Here is a 12,572-nt window from a genome sequence, read left to right as displayed (position 1 = left end):
GTCAATAAAGGTACCCAGTTCACTTTAAAGTGAAAACTTAGTAGAAACTGTAACTAAGAGTACATGCTAATTAATGCCTTCACGTAAAAGTAAAAAAGCAAAGTACTAAAAAGTTCGTTTGATATGTTATACATTGCATTGGAAGTGTTTTTAAAAGTGTATAAAAAACAAGAGATAAATTTCAGCATTGTCAAACTCTCTTGTGCACTCAAACCAAGCCTTCGATACACTTCAGGTTGCCTCTCCATTTGAGTTATTGGCTAGGTTGGTCACTGACCCCTCAAACAATAAAGGTATCTACTATATCTCTGGTTGTACTCCTGAAGTTGATGGAAACTATGTTACAGTTTCAAACTCCTGCAGCAGCCAGTGATGGCTTGATATAGGCAAATATGCAATGGCTATTGCCTCCAGAGTGGCACTATTTCATAGTGCCAAAGGGTGCTAGGCACCAGGCTGGGTCAACAGTACTGTAGCTTCTGTGAAGAACATACTAAGTGGAGCAATGAATACCAGAGCACTGTGAGTAGAACTTAAACACAATTGGCATTATGGCTTGCTCCCATGAAGAGGTAACATGTAAGGCATTGCAAACCTGGAACTTAAATCTATTCATTGCAACTCAAAGAGAAACTTAAGCATTGAGTAGTACATTAATTACTGTTAAGTACCCTACCTATATCTTTTATATTCTAGATTATATGTGAAAAAATTGAATATGTTAAAAGTCCAAGTAAACTTCATTTTCTAAGTAGTTAATAAATGTGCTAGGAAGCGGACTTGGCCCAGTGGTTAGGTCGTCGGTCTATCACATGGGAGGTCTGCGGTTCAAGCCCCGGGCCTCCTTGATCCATGTGGAGCTGGCCCATGTGCAGTGCTGATGCAGGCAAGGAGTGCCATGTCACACAGGGGTGTCCCTGCATAGGGGAGCCCCACGTGCAAGGAGTGCGCCCCGTAAGGAGAACCACTCAGCATGAAAGAAAGTGCAGCCTGCCTAGGAATGGTGCTGCACACATGGAGAGCTGACACAACAAGATGACACAACAAAAAGAAACACAGATTCCCTTGCTGCTGACAACAGAAGCAGACAAAAAAGAACACGCAGCTGATAGACACAGAGAACAGACTAATGGGGTGGGGGGGGAAGAAAATAAAATAAATATATCTTTTTAAAAATAAATAAATAAATGTGTTTTGCCCAGAACTCCCTCCTAGCCCTTATTAAAGTTAAAGGAATTTCCAACTTGGTGCACTAATCCTGAATGAAACCAGCTGCCCAAGAAAGTACTAGCTCACCAGAAGCACCTGATGGGATATACAGATGCCAGTCATTGAATGGCCTGAAATACCTCTTCAAGAGACAAAGCTAGGGAAACGGACTTTGGCCCAGTGGTTAGGGCGTCCGTCTACCATATGGGAGGTCCGCGGTTCAAACCCCGGGCCTCCTTGACCCGTGTGGAGCTGGCCATGCGCAGTGCTGATGCACGCAAGGAGTGCTTTGCCACGCAAGGGTGTCCCCCGCGTGGGGGAGCCCCACGCGCAAGGAGTGCGCCCGTGAGGAAAGCCGCCCAGCGTGAAAAGAAAGAGCAGCCTGCCCAGGAATGGCGCCGCCCACACTTCCCGTGCCGCTGACGACAACAGAAGCGGACAAAGAAACAAGACGCAGCAAATAGACACCAAGAACAGACAACCAGGGGAGGGGGGGATATTAAATAAATAAATAAATCTTTAAAAAATAAAAAAAATTAAAAAAAATAAAAGAGATTTAAAAAAAAAAAAAAAAGAGACAAAGCTAAGTAGCATCTCTGTCAAAGTCAGCTGTTCCTCTAACTCTAGCCCAAATGCCAATTGCTAGGGGGAATGCAAACCAGACGTCCCTTTAAGAGACCTTATCTGTTTTCATCTCCTTTAGCTTAACTAAAAAGGGCAATGCTCCTTCCCATTCTACTGAATGAAAAATACTCTTTCCCATCAACTTTGGGAAAATGCAGCCTTTGCAGGCACCTGGCTTTTTCTATTTCTGTGTTCCTGTGTCCTCTTAGTAAGACCATATATTCTCAAAATTCTATATAGTTTATTTCTTCCAGAATCAACATCTTGTTAGCCATATAGGGACTTCATCCAGCTTCACCCAGGATGCCAGATCCATATATTCCTCTAAGATAGACTAGCAAGAGGGTTTTATACCTTGTCCAGTAGGGCCTACTGCCTCTAATCAGCAGGAAGTAGCTACAGAAGAATGATCAGCTCCTTTTGGCACCCCTTTAAGATTAAAGGTGTAATCTCTCTGAGTGGGGAATGAAGCAGGCTAGAAAGATAGGGAATCAATAGATGGATCTGGAACCTGGCAAGAAGTCCATGTGGACATCAGTAACCTACAAGATGGCTGCTGAAAGACCACCACCTCCAAGATTCTGCTATTCAGAACAAAGACTTCCTCCAGAAGCCCAGAGAAGCCCCAGACACTCCCTAAGAACTTTATCATTGGGCCCTCCTGGAAGATAGATAGAAAAAATAAACAAGCAAAACAGTAAACAGCTGAAACTCCTCCCCTGCCATTAGCAAAGGAGTGGGATAATTAACAGTTCAAAAAGCCGTGCCTGGAGTAAGTTCTCTCTCATGCACTCTCTTGCCTATGGACCTGTGCCTGCCCTCAGGACACCACTCTCACAATTTTTCCTCTGCCATGTGGCAACACAAGTAAACCTGGGGATTTGTAACCTATAATGGGAAACTGTAGCCTTTAAATCAGCCATCTTTATCACTTTTCAGCAACTTCCTCTCTAGCTGGGACCCCAATCTGTTATTTTGTCCCATTTCTCTTCCCTCCCTACCTGAATAAATGACTGGCCTAACTCACCTGATGTGCTCTTGAAATTCATTTCTGCAGCATAGTCAAGAACCTAAATAAAATCTGGTAACAGTAGGGGGTCTCCCATTTTGAATATTGAGGGTCCAAAAAGCAGCAGGTCATAAGAGAAACCAGTTTCCCTGAGACTTCAATGACCTCAGTGAGTATATACTGGAATTAGTGTTGTTCATCCAAGGTCCATCAAAGTCAAAATGGGACATAAGGGAAGCTCTGACGTAAAGGAAAATGATGTAGAATGTATTTTAAAGCATTGGGAACAATTTGTTTATAAGCAATAACAAAAAAGAATGAAATTCTTATGCAAACTGTGTAGCCACAGTGCTGATTAAAATAATCAGAAGTAGTCTTCAAAGAGATCTTTTGAATATAATGTTATTTTATGGTTAAAATTATTTTGTACAAGAATGAAAAGATTTTTTCTAAAAAATGATTTAAAAAATTAAACAATTATAATATATTCCAGAACTTGGCAGTCAGTATGCTTTTAAAGTTATTCACAATTGTAGAACTTTATTAAAGAAAAGAAGTTTTAGCCTTCTGTGGAGGAAGGAAGAAAAAAGAACATCTCTTGCATAAAATATAATTGCTCCAATTTTATTTAGCTTGGGTGTAGTCTCCCTAGGTTTATATGGATACTAATAAAATAAGGTGGTATTAAGTCTGTTAAATATTTAAGATGATGAAAATTGTGAGTTTTTGGCTAATGAAATTATTACAAACCTCTTTTTAAAAAATTGTTATTGCCTAAATTGAAATGATTAGTTTCTTTTTTCTTCCCAGAACAGAATGAGGGATATGAGACTTAAATGGATATGGAAAGAAGTAACAAGGCGTTACCGGATTTTATTTAGGTTCTTGACTATGCTGCAGAAACCCCATTATAGGTTACAAATCCCCATGTTTACTTGCGTTGCCACATGGCAGAGGAAAAATCAGTAAGAGTGGTGCACAGAGGGCAGGCACAGGGGTCCACAGGTGAGAGAGCACACAAGAGAGCTTAGACCCTGTGCCTGCCTTTATGAACTGTGAACTATCCCACCTCTTTGCTAATGGCAGGGAAGAGTTCCAGTTATTTACCATTTGATTGATTACCCCACCCATCAGTTCCCCATGAGGGCCCAATGATAAAGTCCATGGGGAATATTCAGGGCTTCTCCTGGCTTCCAGAGGAAGTCTTTGTTCAGGATGGCAGGATCTTGCAGGGTGGGGTCTTCCAGCAGTCATCTTGGGGCTATTGATGTCCACGTGGACTCTCTGTCAGGTTCCAGATTCATTTATTAATTCCCTAAATATTTAATTTGGGTTCTTGACTATGCTGCAGAAATGAATTTCAAGAGAACATTAGGTGAGTTAGACCAGTAAGTTATTCAGGTGGGGAGGGAAGAGAAATGGGAGAAAACAATAGATCAGGGTCCCAGGTAGAAAGGAAGGGGTTGAAAAGTGATAAAGCAGACTGATTTACAGACTACAATTCCCCATTATAGATTATAAGTCCCCAAGTTTACTTGTGATCCAAACAGGAGTGAAAGTAGCCAGAGTCAGAGTCCAGAGGTGAGAGAGAGCAAGAGCGAGAGCATTCATTCAGGCCTCAAGCTTGGCTTTTTGAACTGTTAATTATTCCACCCCTTTACAAATGGCAGGGGAGGAGTCCCAGCTGTTTGCTCTTTGACTGATTACCCCACCCATCAATCCCCCATGAGGGTCCAGTGATAAAGTCCTTGGGGAATATCCAGGGCTTTTCCTGGCTTCCAGAAGAAGCCTTTGTTCTGCATGGCAGAATCTTGGGAAGAGTCTTCTGGCAGCCATCTGTGGGGTTATTGATGTCCACAAGGACTTCCTGCCAGGTTCCAGACCCAACTATTGATTCCCTATCTTATTAACCTGCTTCAAAGGTTTGTGGAAATGAATCCATAGTCTATGCTGACTAAAATTGGATGTTTATTTAAGGGAATGTGTTTTATCCTAACATAAGATGGCTGGTTTTAATAAAATCAGGGTGGAAATACGTAAAACAAGGCTTGGATGAATATAGAAAGTTGTAGAAGATAGCATTAAGTAAGGGAATATGTTTTGTAATGGTGAATTTTGTCTTGAGATAAAGTAACTATAGTCTATGTGGTTATGGATAGTTATAGGAAGTTTGCAAAAGCATTTTTCTTTCTAAACTGAAATACTTAAATGGCTAATTCCAGGAAGCCATTATTAAATAAAAATCTGAATTGATATCATTAACAAAAGGTAACTTATGATTAATTACAAGAAGTTTGTAAAAACATTGTCTAAATTGAAGAATTTAAATGGCCAGTTCCAGAAGGCATTATTAAATAGAAACCTGACCTGATTTTTTTTTTTCAGGTACTGGGGCCAGGATTGAGCCTGGGACCTTGTATGTGGGAAGCTGGAGCTCAACTACTGAGCTACACCAGCTCCCTGAACTGATATTGCTAACAAAAAGTAACTTCATAACAGGGAAATCTGTTAAAGGCCACCTCAATCTGCATATTAAAGTAATGGGAAGAAAGACAAAAAGAGAGAAAGAGAGGGAGGGAGGGAAGGAGGGAGAGAGGGAAGGAGGGAGGGAGGGAGGGGTGGTAAGAGGAAGATGATCTTGAGTCCATTGAGAAACTTAGGTTTTCATAAAATAATGGAGAAAGTAGTTTTCTTGTACTGCTAAAGTAAAATACCCATTAATTAATGTAATCATGGTAAATATGTAAAAGTAAAATACTGAAACAGTTAAGTTCATTTAATATGTTATAAGCTGCATTGGAAGTCTTTAGAAAGTGTACAAAAATTAAAAGAGATAGACTTCAGTATGGGCAAACTTTCTTGTGCATTTAAACCACATCCCCAATGTCCTGTATGGTGTCTCTCCATTTGAGTTATTGACTACAACCCCTAAAATAATAAAGAAATCTACTACATCACTGAACATGCTCCTAAAGTGAATGAAAAGTATGGTGCTGTTTCAGACTCCTGCAGCAGCTGGCAATAGCTCCACATGGCCAGATTTACAATGGACGTTGCCTCCAAACTGGCTCTCTTTCATTGTGCTGAAGGGCACTATGCACCAGGCTGGTAAAACACTAGAGCTCCCCTCCAAATGCCAATGGTGCTGCAGCACACTGGCTGTGTGAAGGTTATACCAAGTGGAGCATTAATTACCAGAGTAGTGTGAATAGAACTTGAATAGACACAATTGGCATTATGGCCTACTCCCATGTAGAAGTAACATGTATGGTATTGCAAACCTGGAGCTTAGATCTATTACCTGCAGCTCAAAGAGGAACTTGAGTATTGATTAGCATTAAGTGCTGTACCTATAAACCTGATGAATATAATATCTCTGCTAGATCATATGCAGAAAGATCCTGAACATGTTAAAAGTCTTTGCAAATTTAATTCATTTTCAAAGTAATTAATGAACATGCCCTGTAAGTTAAAAGAAGGGCTCTCTTAATTATTGTCTTTATTTTACTTGCCAAATGCTTATCTTATTGTTGCCTATATTGTCTTTGTTAGTTTATGTCTCTCCTCTTACCTCTCCTAGTTGTCCAAGGCATAGCCACCACTGTGGGAACAGGGGGTGGCAGTTTCCTAGGCAGCATTTGAAATTTACGAGATCAAGCACATGAGCTTCAGGAGGATACAGCCTCTGGAGGCACCTGGACTTTCTCATTTCCGTGGTCCAACAGATCATAGGTGGACCCCTTTTGGCAGCAACTTACCACCATTTTCTTTATCCTTTTAGTAGGACCATGTATCTTCAAAATTCTAACTTAAATTGATTTCTCCAGACTCAGTGCCTTCCAGAACAAAGTACTAGTCATGATACTAACTGGATGAAGGGATTTCATCCAGTTCCCCAACCATGGTCCTGGCCTGCCTTCCCTCAACCTCAAGAGAATAGCCAAAGAGTTTCACACCCTGTCAGGCAGGGACTACTGCCCCTAACCAGCATGAAAGAGCCATAGAAGAATGACCATTGCCCTTCAGGTCTCCCTTAAGAACAAGGGTGTAAACTCTGTGGGGGTGTTGAGGCAGGTTAGTGTAGGACACATGAAAAGCAATTAGCATAAAGTCCCCCAAAGACCCGGGTCACAAGGTCCAGTTTTAAAGTCCCAAGCTCAAAATAAGTCCTGGATAACTCTGAACAGAAAGGCCCCGCAATGGTTCCCTGAAAGCTAGCAGGTGAAGTTCAGGACAGCAAAGAGCTGGGGTCCTGTGTGTCTATGTGGACCCTCCTTATGCCTAAACTAGTTTTTGATATCACCATAGAAAACTCAGAGAATTTAAAAGGGGAAAATGTATGGTATTGGAAACCTCCTCATAGGACTTCCCTACCTGGTACTTTGTTATCTACTAATGGAAATGTTGCTTGTATACTGTTAGACCAGCATGAGCTGCCCCTTATTGTTCCACACAAACTTTTTTCACTCATAGTGCCCTAGCCAATACCTTTCTACAGTGGGCTTTAGCAGTAATCCATGCCCACAATCAACCCACAGTGTTGGGTTTGCACAGACTTACCATCCTCTGGTGTAACTGGCCTTCCTTGGAGAGTAACTACTCCAAATTGGGCAGCATGGAACACCTGGCTGCCATGGCAGAATATGACCTTTTGACAAGTTTGAACAAGACCTTATCATTTAAGATTTAGCTGCCATCTTTCAATGAGACTCAAAATTATATTTTTTCCCTTGTAAGGCAACAGGTGAATAAGCTCAGGCCTTTAACAGGATATGCTGTAATCGATGGTTTAGGATGATTACTGGCTAAGTCTGTCACCTAGATCATATCTCCCCTGCCTTCAAGGAATGACAAGAGGGAAACCATGATATGGGGTGGTTACCCCCTGAGCTGTGTAATTGTACTATCAGGAATAGATGTAGAGTAAAGCACACCCTCTGGTGGTTCTACCCATTGGCCAGGTAGAATTGTAATTGTCATTGAAAAATGAGTAATAACATTAGCTATTGTCTTTTACACTGTTGTTGTGGAATATGGATGCAATGTTTGTACTATGGTCATTGTAGGCCACTAAGTGGGGGTGGATTCCAGGGACCCAGGGTCCCCTGCCAAGTCCTCAGCACATAGCTGCCTGCATGACCTATATATAAGTTAAAGGTTAACATAAACTATATTTATAGTATCATACACTACAATCTTCCCAAAGCAGTAAACATCCTTGAGAAAGGTGCTTCCTACGAGTGTAGTAAAAATATCACCTTATGTACACTTCATGTGACCTAGCAGAAACTCTGTTCTCATACCCTATAGAATGTCCTTGTTCTGAAACCCCTTTTATTACCCCTTATTTTCCCCTCTCTTGGCAGAGTGCTAGCTTCACTCTCCAACCAGCCACTGTCAAGAGAGTCTCTCCTGTCCATAAATTCTAATAAAGCTCATGTCTAAGTGTCAGAAGAGTTCTTTGATCTTGTGACCACACTAACTTGTGCCCTTCAGGAGTTGGATTGGAACAAGGCCTTAACAAACCAATCATGAATAAGGAGATTGGAACAGTCATCAAAAACCTCCCAAAAGTGAAAACCCAGGAACAGATAGCTTCACAGGTGAATTCTACCAATCACTGAAGAAGATCTAATACCAATCTTGCTCAAGCTCTTCCAAAACATTGAACAGTAAGGTATGCTATCAAACTCATTGGATGAAGCCAACATCACCCTTGCTGAGACCAGTTCAGCAATAGGTCTGCACGAAGGGAAGCCAATGCAGAACTGAAGAAATAAAAGGACAGAAAGAAAGACACAAGACAGGAAACAAAGATGGGACAAGGGGACTTCATAACTTTTGAAACTGAGAGCCTCAACCCTAGTTTCCCCATCATATTTATTTGAAAGCTTAACGAGCAGCTGTGGGCTACAGGAAGCATCTTGCAACATCTACAATAAGGTAATTTACAATAATAGAACATCTTGTACAATAACAAGAAACAACTAATAGGTAAGCCAGTTTCCCACAGCATATCCCCCTTTGTGTTTTTACAAAGCAATGAAAGCAGATTAGGTGGTTTCCTACTGCCTCATACCCTGAAGGGCTCATTGTGTGCTTATCGTTTAAGTAAATGTCAAATCAGAAAACAGCATTTTATACATAATCCATAACTACAGCAGATTTATACAAACTTCCAACTAACAGATTATTTATTTCTCAGGGCTTAAGATTTCTGACCAGCAAGGCTATATAGGCCAGTACTTGGTCAAAAATGACCTCATTTTCCCCAATTTGTATAGTTTGAGGCATAGGCAATGACAAATTTTTGTTACTTCCCCATTTTGGACTGTGGGGCAGCTGGAAGTTTATCACATAACTTCAATGCCTTCATTGGTCCTGCTTTTAGCATCTTCACTGGACCTGAGGCCACAACTCAGTGTTGAATTAGCTTAGTCCATCATTGTGAAGACTCATTTTCCAGGCAGAAAACAATAGCTGCTTGTTATAAGAGTCCTGATGTAGTGTCTGTAGCAGTGAAAGCACATCCTACCCTTCCCAAGAGCAGGAGAGGACTGATGCCACCGTCACTGAAGTGAGCATAAAGGACACCCATGGGTGATGTCCACAAACTGCTGGTGAACAACAGGTAGCTGGAACTGCTGGGCTAGGCACCACAAGGTCTGGTACTCATGATGTTCACCTTTCTGGTAGAGCCACTCTGCTTCTTCTCAGGTCTCAGTTGCATGGCTCTGGATCTTCATGAGGCATCTGCCTCAACAGTCCTGAGAAGGATGTTAGAGGAGTGGGCAGGGACATGACAGACAGTTACCTATCACTGCTGGCAGGTGTCCCAGATGTTCTTCCACAGATTTCTCTCCCACAGAGGGTGATTCACAACAATCCATCATTTTTGTCTTGCTTTTAGTATTTGCAATCCACCCCTGGATAGGGATGGCAGTCTTCAGAGTAACCAGACACTATTGGGTTAAGCCTTTCACTTTCAGCAGGGCTTCCCATGCTGCACACAATTGCTTTTTTATATTGTACTTACTGTCTTTTCCCACAATTGTGACTGAAGCTCTAGGGGTACTCATTTAGAATGTTGCCTTTGCCACAAACCCCACCTAAAGCCAATATTGTTGCTGGCCATATCCCATTCACAGGCTAAGTCAATATCTACCTTCTCCCCCTTTTTATTATTATTATTTTTAAAGCAGCCTGCTGGAGGGTCCTCCTACTCCCATGAAGGACCTTCCTAATTAACACATCTCAGTGAGGGATAAAAGATTATTAGTATTCCAGCAATATTACAAATTCTATTAACATGGGAAAACGTACTTCATCAGTTACAGCAGAGGGTGTAGCTTTGTCTTACCCAATCAAATAACATTTAAGAATTTGATAGAGCAGCAGGGACCCTGCAGCCTGTCCCAACTGTTTGCCTATTCCAGGCCCCTAAAATACCATTGTCTCTGATGTTTTTTCGTAAGGTCACTGCCACAGGTTTCTTCTATGCAGCCAGATTCTTTGCCACCAGGCCAGGGCAGATGGCTGGGCTACGCACACACCTCGGGAAGCACTGCAAAAGTCCATTGTTGACTTTTCTATAGGTAGGAGAATGCGGGCTGCCTTGGCTTGCCCAAGGAAACACCAAAGAAAGGCCTCGCAAGTTTCAAAACAAAGTGATAGTGACACAGTTGGGTATTCATTTCTTACAACAAACCAGCAATAATATCTTGGACTGCTGCATGCTACAATGGTATCACTTTAATTTACGTTAAGAGGTCATTTCTGTGATGCATACTATTTAATATTAAAGCTTTTAAAACTTAATAGATAGACCCATCAAATCTTACTCAACTTTAACCACAAAAAATTACTTTTCCACAAACCTTCTGCACTTTTTGTCTTCATTCAGGTTTTGTCCTACACCCTACTCTTTCTTAATAACCAATCATTCTATTTTAGGACAAAATTATTTTCTGTTTCTTTAATAATAAAAACACACTCTATACATCCTACATACATAAGTTACCAAAATGGTTTTGGAAACTATCTCCAATCAAACCTCTTACAACATACAATTATCATTAGCACTAAACAAACTTGTTAAAATAATAATTCAGTTTGGTTATATGCAAATATAACTTTTCTTTATTTCAGATACCTAGTAGCATGCACTATTAGAAACAGTCTTTTAGAAGCAAGTTGGCAGGAGAGGTTGGCTGCCAACAAGTTTTTCTGTTATAAAATTACCTTTTATTATTATTATCAATTCAGTTTTTGTTCAATAATGACTTCGTGGAATTAGCCATTTAAACACCTCAATTCAAGCAATGCTTCCACAAACTTCTTATAATTATTTATAACCATATAAACTATAATTATATTATTTTAAGACAAATTTCACCTTTATAGAACACATTTCCTTACTTAAAGTTACCACAATACCTTTTACAACTTGCCACATGCATTCAAGTTTTGTCCTGCATATTTCCATTTTGATTTTATGAAAACTAGCCATCTTCTTTTAGGACAAAACATACTTTTACCTTTTTTTTCCTTTAACAGACTTATCAAATTTCGGTCGGCACTCCCACAAACTTTTTACCTTTTTAAATATTCATTTAAATTTTACATCTTTCATTTTATCCTATGAAGAAAAATAAACCATTTCAATTTGAACAAGAACTATTCTTTATGAAGAGACTTATAGTAATTTCGTTAAGACTTACAATTTTTATTATTGTAGAGATCTTATTAACATTTAAAATTATGTATTAATATAGTAAATTTTGTTAAACAAGACTTACAATTTTTATCATCATAGAGGTCTTATTAACATTTAAAATTATGTATTAATATAAGCGCTTATTTAAGTTTTGGCCATTTGAATAGAGCTCTTTTAGAAAATTTTCTTTATTAATTTATATCACCATCCAGAGGTATCAAAATATATACTGACAATAAACAATCACAAAAATACAACACACACTGAAACAATTACCACACACACACTGACACTGAACAAACAGATAAACACAAAACAATTATAACACACCAACAGAAACATAAAGCTTACTAATTTGACTCATAATTCTTACTCTTTTCATATAGCTGTTTCCAAGTCCTCCATCATTTCACATCTTAGATTTTACTGCTTTTAAGATCTCTTCTGGAACCTATGTTGCCTGTAATATGCAAGCTTGTTCTTGGACACACTTTTATTAGTAATGAGCAACCAGTTGGATAACTTGAACAGCATAAATGCAGGTAAGCTCTTATTTAGCAGTTTAGACAGACAATGCACATTTTTTGGATTACTAATTTTTAAGACTACATTGAGACTTGAAGTTCAGGAGTAAGCTATCAACACTGAAAATTTCTTTTAACACCTTGATAAAAATTTTGTACTAATTTTATTAATTTGGTTAAAGAGGCCCAATCAGAATCAGCATGGAAACAAAACAGATCACCAATGTTGCCATGTTTTCCTCCTCTTCCAGAGGTTTAATCCTGCTAGCCCCCCCACTAGCCCACAGCCACATTATCATTTAGGCAGCAAGAGGTTTGCACAGTTGCTGCCAGAATATTTTCCTTATCATAGTCAATACTTTAACAGAGTTTTCTCACAAGCATGATTTCACTAACAAGGGCCTTATTTAGCACTTTTTGCCTGTATGGGACATTATATTTGTGAGTTAACCTTCCCTTGCCCAAGTGGCTCAACTTGATTTCCCTCCAT

The sequence above is a fragment of the Dasypus novemcinctus genome, chromosome 3 (genome assembly GCF_030445035.2).
Source record: "Dasypus novemcinctus isolate mDasNov1 chromosome 3, mDasNov1.1.hap2, whole genome shotgun sequence".
NCBI classification, from domain to species: Eukaryota; Metazoa; Chordata; class Mammalia; order Cingulata; family Dasypodidae; genus Dasypus; species Dasypus novemcinctus.
This window is presented reverse-complemented; position numbering follows the sequence as displayed.